Consider the following 15,005-nt stretch of genomic DNA (forward strand, 5'->3'; position numbering starts at 1 on the left):
CTCCATGTGAATGGATCAAACCATAGTTCTCTTGGCTTTCTTCTTAGTTTCTTATCTTGACAATCCATTACTTGTTTAAACTCACTATGGATTTTAATCACTAGTGTAACGCCCTAAATAATCAGGCACGCTACCCAAAATACTTATGAAACTCTAATCTCCTAATCGGGATTACTAATCGAAATAGCGCAGAATTTAAACTTTTATATTAAACAGAATGAAAATAAACTTGTAATATATTTAAACTTTCAAAATAGTTGGGATCCCAAAAATAATTACAAACTTATTACAAGTCTTTTCTTTCTAGCCGACCTAAGCGGCAAAACAGAATTCAAAAGTTCAACACTGATAGACCCTTAACCCGCTTGGTCTGATATGGCTTGAACATGTACATTCTTCGTTTTGCTCCTCAAACTCATGGTTGATCAGCCACTGACTTACCCTTTCCTGCACAGTAGAGCACCCGTGAGCCAAGCCCAGCAAGACAGTATAAATCATAACAAATATAATATGCTCATCATGCTATTTAAACAGTAATGCCATTCATATATGTCTGTGTGTCACAGACCTGCATGTCACACTCACATGCCTATTTATGTCTACGTGGCGTAGGCCTATGTGTTGCTGTTACGAAAATTCTGTTTATTACGCAAGTGTACGTATCAAGTAGTATCTCACGCAAGTGAGGTCGAACCACAGGGAATTGGATTAAGTACTACTAAATTATACTTATGATTCTATTTGGTAAAATAATAAGATTGCAATTTTTGAAAGTAAATAACTCAGAAATTAAAGAGAAAATAAACGAAGATTAATCAAGATGAGAGATTAGGGAGGTGAATCCTGTTGATAAGTTACCTATGTTAATGCCTAATTGCTATCCTTATCTCAATGTGAAAGACAGATTATAAATTAACCTAACTCTTTTCAGATCTTTTAGGTTCTAAATAATATGTTCTTTAATTAACTTCTTAATTAGATCAACACAAAATCAGCATTAAGCAATAATCTATTAGTCACTGGGCTATGTAAATACTTTCGTTTTACATCAAAACCTAGACTATCCAAATTTTAGCATTCCTAATTCTCACTTTTCAGATTTCGAATTAGGATCATAGAGCATGTAAAAGGTGATCAAGCTTGCACATGAAATTAAACACAAATAAAGATAGTATTCACACATAAGATGAAGGAATGGCAATTATTTATTAACTAGGCATAAACTTAAACAACAATCATCATCCTCCCTTATTGGGAAATTTAGTTCATAATAACTCTAAAAACATCCATGATTAATTCAGAAATAAAAACAAACATAAAGAAGAATAAAAAGGGTAAAAGAAAGAAACTAGAAGGTGATATCGCTCCGGGTCTTCAAGATAGCTTCCTCTCCACTTTGCCTCCACTATTAGGTCTGTTTTTGCTTGCCTTTGACCTTCAATGTCGTATTCCTTATATAGGGATAAGTGGTGAGCCTCCAATTGAGTAAAAAATCAAAATTAGGTCAAATCTGCGATTTCCGTACATAGTCGCGACTACAGGCAAAACTCGAAAAAGCGAGTTTCTGCCTAACTTACGAAGTCGCGACCAGGGTCGCGACCAGGAAAAAGGGTCGTGACCTGGCTCTCTGGAGGTCGCGACTACTGATGCTTCAGGAACCGAATTTTCCAATTTTTTCCAAGTTTGTCCCAGTTTTTCGCCATTTGACTGAATTCAAACTTTAACACCCCGGGAACCTGAAATAATGAAAATCAAGCGTAAAACTGCTCCAAAAGACACCAATAGACGAGATAATGCTAACTTTAAAGACCCGAAATATAGGTTAATTATAACCTAACAAATTCCCCCAAACTAGATTCTTACTCGCCCCCGAGTAAGATAAAAAAAAAAACTAACTACTCTATCAGATAATCACTACACTGCTGACTCATGCTCTGCTTTCTTCCTTGCATAAACTAGAATTTCGATCCTACTAACTCTAACAATTAACTCAGATGCTCAATTCATAACACTATGTATAACCACAAAATTTATTCATATGTGAAACATTGTTATAAAAGTTTTACTCTTTCCAACAGTTCCACAACTCCATAACTCATAAGCTTGCATGCTTACCTTTCTCCACTAATGTTGACAATATCTTTTGGAATCATTAGGTCTTTTCGAGGTTTAGGCATTATGGCTCAGATATTCAGAAATCAACAAAGGACGGTTTTGGCTCAAGATATCATAAGCACACAAACAGAACCCACAAGCTTCTTACTTTTCTTTCTCAAAACCCCATAGTGTTCCCACATTTACCAAGATTGAGAGATGATATATTTATTATTTTTTCCTTTCAACATCACTGATTTTTTTTTCAAACACATATTACTTTTTATTGTGCCTTTCTTTTTCATTTTTATTATTTTTTTCAGTGACATTGAATTACTCATTGTTTTTTTTTTCTCTTCTCAATCTTGCAAGTTCTTCTCCCTCTAACTGTTTTATCACACTAAATATTTCTCCTCCCCCAAACTAATTATGTGGCTTATGATATCATGGATACAATGGTGAAGAAAAATTAATAGTATGGTTACAATTTTTCGGGGGTCAATGGGTGAAAAACATAACGGATTTAGGCTCAATAAGGTTAACTAGGGGTAAACATTATTATGGTTGGCTTGAAAGGCTCAACCTATCCAACAAATGCCTAAATCATATTCCAATTGAACACTACCAAGGATTTTGCCTCAAAAGAATAAACATGCAAGTTCTAAGCTATCATGTCAATCTTACCACAAACCATAGTAAAACAATTATAACAATTTTCACAACTTGAGTATTTGCAGAAAAACACAGGTTTCTAAGCATCCAAACTAATCCAAAGAGTTAACAAAATCAAGCACACAGTTATTTTGCAGTTTCAGATCACATCACACTCATCAGCAGTATACAACTATCATCAAGCTTATTGCCATTCCTTAACTAAAACAAAAACTAAAACAGAAAATTAACATGAAGAAATTAAAGTGCAGAATTTAAATTTTTTTCTTAAGCCTCTCCCCCCAAACTAAATATTACATTGTCCCCAATGTATACAGTAAAATGCAGAGAGAAGAAACTTACCTGAGACCCTTTCAGAAAGGGTTGGGTGGTGGCGGCTGGTCATAGGGATAGAACCGAGGAGGTTGTGCCAAGTAGTTCGGGTCATCAATCCCAATGTTCATTCTGTTGATGAGAGAGTTGAGTTGCTGAACTTTTCCCTCATCATAGATACTCCTCTGCACCATGTATTGTTGCATGTGGTTGTTCTGCTGAATTATGTAACTCAGCTGTGCATGAGTGTATTGTGTTGTGGGATCGATGGGCCCAGGCAATTGAAGTGTTTGCTCCTCTTCTTCTTCTTCAACACTAGGCTCACGTTGCCGCCTACGCCCTTGCGGTGCATCAGGTGGTGGCTGCCCATAGGGGTGTGGCTCTTTCAGCCTGTTGACAAAGGCGATGTCCATCTTACGAAGTGGCAACACCGTGTTGTCAAACTCTAACTGGGGAACTTCATATGCCCCGCAGAGTACTGTGATAACCCCTGCCAAACCGAAACCACCTCCAGTGGCTCCTTGCACGATTTGGTCAATGCTCTGCCTTATGACTTGTCCAATGTTAATGTTGTACCCTTTCATTATGGCGTACACATATTTAAGGCGATCCATTTGGACATCGGAAAAATGCTTGTTGGGCACTAACCGAGCACTCACAAAGTACAGCCATGTTTTTGCCACCGGGTTAAGCTCACACCGGTACAGAATATTGGGCGACCCCTCGGTACCATCATTGTCATGGAACCTCAACCCAGGAAATCCCACTGTCTCCGCGACATCCACCATATCAAATTGCTCTTCCTCCTCAATAATTCGGAGGCGTTGTTCCTCCCTAGTGTAATCTGGGACAGAGAACATCACATTGAATGCGTCAGCAGTGGCGGGAACCTTCTTTCCACGAACCTTCACTTCCCCATTTCGACGGTCGGGCCAATTTGCAAGGAATTCACAGGCCATAGTAACATTAGCCCGACCCCGAGTATCCACAAAACTTCCCCACTTCATTCTTTCAATTTGCGCTCTGATTGTCTCAAACCGAGGTTGGCGCCTCAATGGATTTTCAGGGAATTCAATACCCCTATCTTCAATATAGGCTCTATTCTTCAACCTTACGAAGCGATTGTGAGCCTCGATACTACCAAAGCGGGTTCTATCAAAACCCGTTGGTGGTGGGTTCGAAGACGAACCTTCTTCAACATTCCTTGTCCTCTTTGGTGCCATTTTTTCTTTCTTTTTTTTTTCGAAATTACTTTTTTTTCTTTTTTTTTTCTGAAACCTTTTTTTTTTTTTTCTAAGAAAAATTGGGCAGCACCTCCCCTTGAATTTCCTCTATCCCAAAAATACAAAATTCACTCAATCAATGTTCCTAACCACTTAATACCACAATACAATAATAATAAACCCAATATCATCAATTTTTTTACACCACACACAATTATATCACTCAAAATTTAAAATAATTAATCAAATTCTTGAAAGAATGAAGAAAGTGATACTTACACCCCGAAAACGCTTTACTCCACCTACATTGTTCAATGTTCTTGAAAGCTTGAGTTTGAGGGTGACAACAATGGTGATTTTTGGATTTGGGTATTCTTTGGTGTGGGTTTTGATGATATGTGTAGATTATTGAGTGAAATTGGCTTTTTGATTAGATTGGGTTTAGGAAATTTGAGAAAAGATGAAAAGATTGAAGATTGAAGATGAAAAATTGAATTTTTGAGAGGAAAATAGGGTAGGGTCGGCTGAGAGGATTTGAAATTTGAATTTGGTTGGTGTAGGGTTGAATGAGGGGGAAAGTGTGAATTTATAGAATTTTTGGTCAGCAAGTCGCGACTTGGCCAAAGGCTAGTCGCGACTAGCTAACGAGGAAAATTCAGGCCTTTCTGGAAAATTAGCAAGTCGCGACTGAGGTCGCGACTTGAGAAATAGGTCGCGACTAGGCTTAATGCTAGTCGCGACTTCTGGGCTTCAGGTCGAATTTTTTTTTTTTCACGCTTTTCACGATTCAATTAAAAAGAAATAATGTCTGGTACTAAACTAAAAATTGAAAATACTAACAAAACAATCAAAACAAAATAATACTTGGGCTGCCTCCCAGAAGCGCTGTGTTTATCGTCATGCAGCTAGACGCTGAGCCTTGGACTTCAAAGTGGCGCCAGGATCATGGCGGACTTGGCTTGGTCAAACTGACCTCCCAAGTAGAGCTTTAACCTTTGTCCATTGACTTTGAAAGTTGTTGGACTTTCTCCTTTTAACTCCACCGCTCCATAAGAAAACACCTTGACCACCGTAAATGGCCCCGACCATCTTGATTTCAGCTTTCCAGGAAACAGTTTCAGCCTTGAATTGAAGAGTAGCACTTGCTGTCCTGGTTGAAACTCTTTCCGTATTAGACCTTGATCGTGCCACTTTTTAGTTCTCTCTTTGTATATCTTGGCGTTTTCATAGGCTTCGTTCCGAAACTCATCTAACTCATTCAGCTGTAACAGTCTTTTCTCCCCTGCAGCTTTTAGTTCCATGTTGAGAGTCTTCATGGCCCAAAAAGCTCTATGCTCTAACTCCACCGGTAAATGACAAGCCTTTCCAAACACCAACCGATATGGGGACATGCCAATCGGTGTTTTGAAAGCTGTTCTGTATGCCCACAGTGCGTCATCCAACTTCCTTGACCAATCTTTTCTTGATCTTTGCACTGTTTTCTCCAGAATCATCTTAATCTCTCGGTTAGAGGTTTCAGCTTGGCCATTACTTTGGGATGGTATGGTAAAGCAGTTCGATGTCGAACACCATATCTTGAGAGGAGTGCTTCAAACTGCTTGTTACAGAAATGGCTCCCTTCATCGCTTACTATTGCTCGAGGAGTACCAAACCGAGTAAAAATGTTCTTTTGTAAGAAGCGGAGAACTGTCTTTCCATCATTTTGAGGTGTAGCTGAAGCTTCGACCCATTTAGACACATAATCAACAGCCAAAAGAATGTACTGATTGCTAAAGGATGAAGGAAAAGGACCCATAAAGTCTATTCCCCATACATCAAACAATTCAACTTCTAAAATTCCTGTTAAAGGCATCTCGTTTCTTCTTGAGATATTACCTGTTCGTTGACAACGATCACATGCCTTTACAAAAGTAGTAGCATCCTTGAATAGCGTTGGCCAAAAGAATCCACTTTGCAACACCTTTGCAGCTGTTCTATTTCCACTAAAATGTCCCCCACATGGTAAAGCATGACAGTGATTTAGGATAGAATACATCTCCTCTTCAGGAACACATCTCCTTATGATCTGATCGGTGCAGTGCTTGTAGAGGATTGGTTCTTCCCAATAGTAATGTTTCACCTCAGAAAAGAATTTCTTCAATTGTTGACGCGAAAGCTCGGGTGGAGTTATTTTTGCAGCCAAGAAATTAACATAGTCAGCATACCAAGGTACCATCAGGTTTTCCCTCACACTAAAGAGTTGTTCATCAGGAAATTGCTCATTTATTTGTACCTCCTTTGTATTCTGACTCTCTTGCAGCTCTAATCTTGACAAATGGTCTGCTACCAGGTTCTCGGTGCCCTTTTTATCTTTTATCTCTAAGTCGAACTCTTGAAGTAAAAGTACCCACCGAATCAGTCTTGGTTTTGCATCCTTCTTGGTCATAAGGTATTTGATTGCTGAATGATCTGTGTGAACTATTACCTTATTTCCAATTAGGTAGGGTCGAAATTTGTCACAAGCAAACACTATTGCCAGCATTTCTTTCTCTGTAGTGGCGTAGTTTAATTGAGCGTCATTCAAAGTTCTACTAGCATAGTAGATTGTGTGGAATACTCTGTCAACTCTTTGACCCAGAACCGCTCCAATGGCATAGTCACTAGCATCACACATCAACTCAAACGGCAGTTCCCAATTTGGTGAAGTTACTATCGGTGCTGTAATCAATTTCTCCTTTAAAATCTTGAAAGCTTTTAAACAATCTTCTCCGAACTCAAATGGAACTCCATTTACAAGTAAGCTCGATAAAGGTTTTGAGATTTTAGAGAAGTCCTTGATAAATCTGCGGTAGAAGCCAGCATGTCCCAGGAAACTCCTCACTCCTTTTACAGAAACTGGAGGTGGCAAATTTTCTATTGTTGAGACCTTTGCCTTATCCACCTCAATTCCTGCTTTTGAAATTTTGTGCCCAAGAACAATTCCTTCTGTTACCATAAAGTGACACTTCTCCCAGTTTAACACCAAGTTAGACTTCTCGCACCTTGTTAGTACTTTTTCCAGATTTTCCAAACAATGATCAAAGGAAGAACCAAAAACTGAGAAATCATCCATAAAAATTTCAATACAGGATTCAATCAAATCTGAAAAGATAGCCATCATACACCTTTGAAAAGTGGCAGGGGCGTTGCACAAGCCGAAGGGCATTCTTCTGAAAGCAAAGGTACCATAAGGACATGTGAAAGTAGTCTTCTCCTGATCTTCAGGTGCTATAGCTATCTGGTGGTATCCAGAATATCCATCAAGAAAACAGTAATACTCTTGCCCCGCTAATCTGTCTAGCATTTGATCGATGAAGGGCAAAGGGAAGTGATCTTTTCTTGTTGCTTTGTTGAGTTTCCTGTAATCGATGCAGATCCTCCAACCGGTGACTGTTCTTGTAGGAATCAACTCATTCTTTTCATTCTTGATCACCGTCATTCCACCTTTCTTCGGGACCACTTGCACCGGGCTAACCCACTTACTATCTGAAATAGGATAAGCAACTCCAGCATCCAACCACTTAACTACTTCTTTTCTGACTACTTCTTTCATGGGTGGATTGAGTCTTCTTTGAGCATCAATAGTTGGTTTGGCGTTGTCTTCCATGAGAATTCGATGCATCACTGTTGAAGGACTGATTCCTTTAACATCTCCTAGTGTCCAAGCGATTGCCTTGTTGTGAGCCCGAAGTACCCTCAAAAGTCTATCAGTTTCCACATCAGAGAGAGAAGCTGAAACAATAACTGGCAGCTTTTTATCTTGACCCAAAAACTCATACCTCAAGTGACTAGGAAGCACCTTCAATTCAAGTTCTGGGGGCTTTTCAGTAGATGGCTTCAGCTCTTTTGGAACCGCTCCCAATTCCTCAAAGTATCTTCTGTTCAAAGGCCCATAAGAATCAAGCCACTTCACATACCCCATGACCTCTTGTCCTTCTTGCTCCGTCAATTCATCTTCAGTTAGACTTAGTTCAAGAGGATCATCTAGCAGCTTTTTCTCACTCACCATTTCATCAATCAAATCAATGAAGAAACAGTTATCACTTGCCTTTGGGTACGTCATAGCCTTGAGCACATTAAAGACCACTTCTTCTCCTTGGACTCTCAGCTTTAATTCACCCTTCTGAACATCGATTAAGGCTTGGCCAGTTGCCAAGAATGGTCTCCCAAGAATAATTGGGACATTGCTATCTTCTTCCATATCCAAAACGATGAAATCAGCTGGAAAGATAAACTTATCAACCTTAACTAACACATCCTCAATGACTCCTCTAGGATGGGCTAGTGATCGGTCCGCCAATTGGAGAGTTACTGTTGTTGGCTTTGCTTCACCCAACTGCAGTCTTTTAAACACCGATAGAGGCATCAAGTTAATGCTAGCTCCCAAGTCACAAAGTGCATTTATTCCCTCAATTTTTCCTTTAGTACAAGGAATAGTGAAACTCCCTGGATCTCTGAGTTTAGGAGGGAGTTTCTTTTGTAGGATGGCACTGCATTCTTCAGTTAGAGAAACTGTCTCATAGTCCTCCATCTTCCTCTTCTTTGACAGGATTTCCTTCATAAACTTCACATAACTTGGCATCTGCTCTAAAGCTTCAGCGAAGGGAATGTTAATGTGAAGTCTTTTGAACACTTCCAGGAATTTGGTGAACTGCTTGTCTAGACTTGACTTTCTGAGCCTCTGAGGATAGGGTATTTTCACATGGTGATCTATGTTAGTTGGTGGAGACTGCTGTGGCTGTGGTTGACTATCAGTAGTCTTCGTTGGAGTGGGTGTTGGGGTCGACATCGGTTGCTCTTCATTCTCCTTTTCTCCATTCACAAGTTGTGGCATTTCAGGACCATCATAATTTTTACCGCTTCTCAGGGTAATTGCCTTGCAGTTTTCCTTGGGGTTTACTTCTGTTGTGCTAGGCAAATTCCCTTGAGGACGGGTTGCTACTTGAGTTGCTAGTTGGCCCATCTGTGTCTGCAGGTCCTTGATTGAAGATCTAGTTTCAGTCATGAATTGAAGCAGTAAATCTGTCTGCAAACTAGAATTTCCACCAGAGGTTTGTTGCTGATTAAACTGTTGATTCTGATTCTGGTTCTGATTTTGTTGCTGATAGAACCCACTGTTTCTTCGGTTGTTACCCTGGTTGAACCCATAATTGTTGTTGTTGTTCTGTGAATAGTTTCCAATGGCTTTAGCTTCATCCATTGGCAAATCATCCACATCAGCTTGGCATTCTGAAAAGTGATGGCTTCCCCCACATAACTCACACACAACTTGGGCTTGTTTAGCTTGCCCTGCAATTATCTTTGTCAATGCCTCAACCTGTGCTGTCAACTTGGTGATGGCATCGACCTCTAACACACCAGCTACCTTCTTTGATTGACTCCTCTCAGTTGGCCACTGTTGATTGTTTAGAGCCATCTCCTCTAATAGATCGTAAGCCTCATTAGCACTCTTCCTCATAAAGGCTCCTCCAGCTGCAGCATCTATTAAAGTTCTTGTATTTCCTACCAACCCATTGTAGAAGTTGTGGACCAGCATCCACTTCTCTATACCATGATGAGGGCACTTTCTGATCAAATCTTTAAACCTCTCCCAAGCCTCATGGAGAGATTCATTATCTTGTTGGCAGAAGTTATTAATTTCTCCTCTCAGCTTTGCAGACTTGGCTGGAGGAAAGAACTTTGACAAGAATTTCGTTGCCAGATCATTCCAGGTGGCATAGAGTTGGGTGGCAAGGAGTTTAGCCAACTCTTGGCTCGCTCTCTAAGAGAGAATGGGAACAGTCTCAGTCGAATAGCATCATCACTAACTCCATTAACTTTAAAGGTTTCACAAAGTTTCATGAAATTAGAGAGATGCAGATTAGGATCTTCAGAAGGGAGGCCACCAAACTGAACTGAAGACTGCACCATCTGAAGTATGGCAGGTTTGATCTCAAAGTTATTTGCATCCACTGCCGGTGGCCTGATACATGACTGCACTCCCGTCAGAGTAGGGAGAATGTAATCTCTCAAGCTGCGGCCATTAGCTTGATCTTCTACTGCGCCACCATTGTTACCGTTATTGCCTCCATTGTTTGCAGCATTGGCAGCCATGATGTCTGAAGTTTCAGCAGTTGCTGAAACTCCCTCTTGCCTCTTGTTCTTTCGGTTTCTCCTACAAGTTTTCTCGATTTCGGGATCAACTGGCAATATCACTGCTTGTCCTTGACGGCGCATACACTTATGATTCCTGAAATAGATCAAGAAAATATTGCAAGAAAAAGGTTAGAAAAATCAGCAAGAGAAAATATACCAAAGTAGAAGTTAGTATAATTTTGTGTAATATCAATCTTTAAACAATTCCCCGGCAACGGCGCCAAAAACTTGTTACGAAAATTCTGTTTATTACGCAAGTGTACGTATCAAGTAGTATCTCACGCAAGTGAGGTCGAACCACAGGGAATTGGATTAAGTACTACTAAATTATACTTATGATTCTATTTGGTAAAATAATAAGATTGCAATTTTTGAAAGTAAATAACTCAGAAATTAAAGAGAAAATAAACGAAGATTAATCAAGATGAGAGATTAGGGAGGTGAATCCTGTTGATAAGTTACCTATGTTAATGCCTAATTGCTATCCTTATCTCAATGTGAAAGACAGATTGTAAATTAACCTAACTCTTTTCAGATCTTTTAGGTTCTAAATAATATGTTCTCTAATTAACTTCTTAATTAGATCAACACAAAATCAGCATTAAGCAATAATCTATTAGTCACTAGGCTATGTAAATACTTTCGTTTTACATCAAAACCTAGACTATCCAAATTTTAGCATTCCTAATTCTCACTTTTCAGATTTCGAATTAGGATCATAGAGCATGTAAAAGGTGATCAAGCTTGCACATGAAATTAAACACAAATAAAGATAGTATTCACACATAAGATGAAGGAATGGCAGTTATTTATTAACTAGGCATAAACTTAAACAACAATCATCATCCTCCCTTATTGGGAAATTTAGTTCATAATAACTCTAAAAACATCCATGATTAATTCAGAAATAAAAACAAACATAAAGAAGAATAAAAAGGGTAAAAGAAAGAAACTAGAAGGTGGTATCGCTCCGGGTCTTCAAGATAGCTTCCTCTCCACTTTGCCTCCACTATTAGGTCAGTTTTTGCTTGCCTTTGACCTTCAATGTCGTATTCCTTATATAGGGATAAGTGGTGAGCCTCCAATTGAGTGAAAAATCAAAATTAGGTCAAATCTGCAATTTCCGTACATAGTCGCGACTAGCGTTTAAGCTGGTCGCGACTACAGGCAAAACTCGAAAAACCGAGTTTCTGCCTAACTTACGAAGTCGCGACCAGGGTCGCGACCAGGAAAAAGGGTCGCGACCTGGCTCTCTGGAGGTCGCGACTACTGATGCTTCAGGAACCGAATTTTCCAATTTTTTCCAAGTTTGTCCCAGTTTTTCGCCATTTGACTGAATTCGAACTTTAACACCCCGGGAACCTGAAATAATGAAAATCAAGCATAAAACTGCTCCAAAAGACACCAATAGACGAGATAATGCTAACTTTAAAGACCCGAAATATAGGTTAATTATAACCTAACAGTTGCGCTCACACATCTATATATATCTACGTGGCGTAGACCTACGTGTTGCTCTCACACGTCTAATTACAGTAAGGCCTTAGAATAGTTCATCTCGGTTCTAGATACCGAGTCCAACTTGATTATGCCTTGACACATAACCCTTAATCTCAATATGTAACACATAATTATTAGCGTCACTGCACTATTTGTCTATTTGCTATAGACCTGCATGTTACGCTCACATGCCTATTTATGTCTACGTGGCGTAGACCTACGTGTTGCTCTCACACATCTATATACAATAAGGCCTCAGTAGGGTTTACCTCGGTTCTGATTACCGAGCCTAACCTGGTTATGCCTTGCTCGCATAACCCTATTCATGTATATACGTAATCCATGTATTACGTTCTTTCGGTGGTTTATCCTGGTGATATATACCAGGTCTAACCCAGTTATGTCTTAAACACATAACTTCTAACATACATGCGTGTATTCAATATTTACTACAACATATATAATCTTAGGGTAATAACCCTAACTTGCATACTATGTAATCACGCATATAATACATTTCTATATACTTAGATGACATTTACTAAGAGTATCAACCCTGACTCATGCTTTCACTGGACTCATAATATTCTAGGGTAATAACCCTAGACCGCATTAAAATTAAACTCAAGGTACTAGCTTACCGAGTCTAGTTTAATTATGCCTTAAGCGCATAATTCATAATTCCAATATATAGATATATCCGACATGGCATAGTATTACACAACATATATCACTAGGGTAATAACCCTAGGCTATTAGACCGCTCATGTTAGGGTAATAACCCTAATCCTGGTTGCAATTACTCACATATATCATATTCAACATAAGCGCCACCGCGCATACTCTAAGTGCAAACTACTGTCTTACCTGTTGTCCCGCAATAACAGAGATTCCAAACCCCTGGGTGCTCCTGATCAGGTGCCGGTAATCCTAGTCACACAATTCGGGATTTCACAAATAGGGTTAATCCCCAATTTCACTTTCACAAAATATAAACATGGCATTCAAAACATACATAATCAAATAGAGCTCGGAACGAGCTTTCCAACGATATAAAGAACATCCCAAACGGAGTCCCGAGTCAAAAGTTATGGCCAAAACAAAATTGAGAAAAACAGAATTTCTCACTGCCAAACCCAGTCGCGACGGCCAAAAACCCCGTCGCGACGACTGGGTTCAGAACACCCAAAAACTCCATTTTTAAGGCCTAAACATGCCAATTTTTCCATAAATTCGAACCTCAATCATACCATACCCAAAATTAACTTCTTACAGATAAAAATCATCACAATAGAGAGCTAACAACAACTCTCAAAATTCAAATTACACAATCAATTCAAAATCATGCATTTAAACCAACAAAGTTCAAGCTCATGAACTTGAGCTTTAAATCCTTCAACCCCAAACATTTTCCAGCAGCATAATTAACAACTAAAGACAAAATTCAATCATTAGAAGCACCCTAGAATTTCATCTAAATATCAACAATAGAAATCACCACAAGATCATGAAATTGATACTCAAATTTATAAAGATTAACACTCATGCAATCAAGAGCATTAAAACTTAGAAAACATGCTTCTCAACCAACAAATTCAGCAACAACAATCAAAATTAAAAGCTGTAAAACTACCTCAAATATAGCTAGAACTCCCTTCAATTCCAAGCTCAAAAACCCACAAATTTGAAGCTCCAATTCAAGCAATTTCTTTCCAAAATCAAAGTTGAAAAAGATAGGTTTAGAGAGATAGAGAGAGGGACGGGTAACAGGGAGTAGAAACCAGAAAATCAATTTTCTCTTTCCTTAAAAATCCATTTTTATCAAAGCATATCATTAAAGGTCAAAAGACCAAAATGCCCCTAGGGCCAATTTTCACCTACTCACACATACAAGGGCATTCTAGTCATTCCCTACTCATTTATTTCCAAATAAATTTTAGATTTCTCATTATCAAATAAAATGCCAAATATTTCAATCCAATTTGCATTTCGGGCCCGAACCCGGTTCGGCCCGAAATACCCGGTTGTGACTATACCACGCCAACCTGTCAGAACACACCTGAAAAGACAACACAGGCATACTATATAATAATATAGTTCTATTAAGCACGTAATTAAATTAATTTTACCATTTTACCCTTCTCGGGTCATAATTACCAAAATGCCCTTGGCTCACCAACGGGGTCTTAACATATTAAAATTCATATAATTTCACATATATTGAACTATATAATAATATAATTCCTCAATTATACATAATTATCTAGTTAGGGTTTTGCTAATCCTTTCTCATAATTCTGGGTATTACAACTAGTGTCTTCCAAGTTATAAGAAGGTAAGTTCCTAGAAACTCTCCCACTACAATAAGGTACCGTGAACTATGTCTAAGAAAACTAAAAGGCATAGACCTCTTCAGTTGTGTTAAGACAACAGAGGCAGTGGGATCATCTTGTAAAATAAGATGATAGAACACTTTTGGAATCAAGAAAAAATATCTCCTTTATTTGCTACTTTATTTTCAGACTTAGTCATTTTCTTAGAAAAGTAGTATTTGTTTAAACAAATACTTTCTTATCTAATGACTATGGGATGATCCACCCCTAATCACTTAGAATAGCTAACAAACATGCAAACCAAGGTTAGCAGTTCTAGCTTTTCTTAAGATTTCGATTAGGTCATCCATGAATCTAGTAATGATTTACATAAAGTATACAACCATTGCATCATTCTGAAATTTTATTACCATAGAAAGATTTAGGCAACGACTAGTAACTAATCATCAATATGCAACTCAAATTTCTGGGGAGGTAAGTTTGGATATTATTCAAAATCAAATTAATGATCTTTGAACTGCATATCTACTAACTTTTTCTCCACCCCTATCAGTTCCCAAGATCTTTAACCACTTACCATTGCTAGAAATTCATGAAATTTTTTAAGCATTTCAAATTTCTTTTGCATAAGGTAAAATCCAGAGTGATCGTTTCAAGAATACAACGAAAACTCATATCCACCCCTGAATGTACATCCATCTGCGAATGAGATGAAATT

General features: G+C 38.6%; 1 long non-coding RNA gene and 1 other non-coding gene across 2 annotated transcripts; one reads left to right on the forward strand and one right to left on the reverse strand.

Moving 5' to 3' along the window:
* Nucleotides 1–218: 218 nt before the first annotated feature.
* Nucleotides 219–13,723, reverse strand: LOC133029101 (uncharacterized). The gene is made up of 3 exons (XR_009683311.1): nucleotides 13,588–13,723; nucleotides 12,822–12,884; nucleotides 219–447 (listed from the first exon to the last, which is right to left on the reverse strand). It is a non-coding gene; the product is annotated as an uncharacterized LOC133029101 (long non-coding RNA).
* On the forward strand, nucleotides 9,866–9,972 carry LOC115708378 (small nucleolar RNA R71). Its single transcript, XR_004009878.2, has one exon. It is a non-coding gene; the product is annotated as a small nucleolar RNA R71 (small nucleolar RNA).
* Nucleotides 13,724–15,005: the final 1,282 nt, after the last annotated feature.

Source organism: Cannabis sativa, chromosome 1 (genome assembly GCF_029168945.1).
Source record: "Cannabis sativa cultivar Pink pepper isolate KNU-18-1 chromosome 1, ASM2916894v1, whole genome shotgun sequence".
Taxonomy (NCBI): Eukaryota; Viridiplantae; Streptophyta; class Magnoliopsida; order Rosales; family Cannabaceae; genus Cannabis; species Cannabis sativa.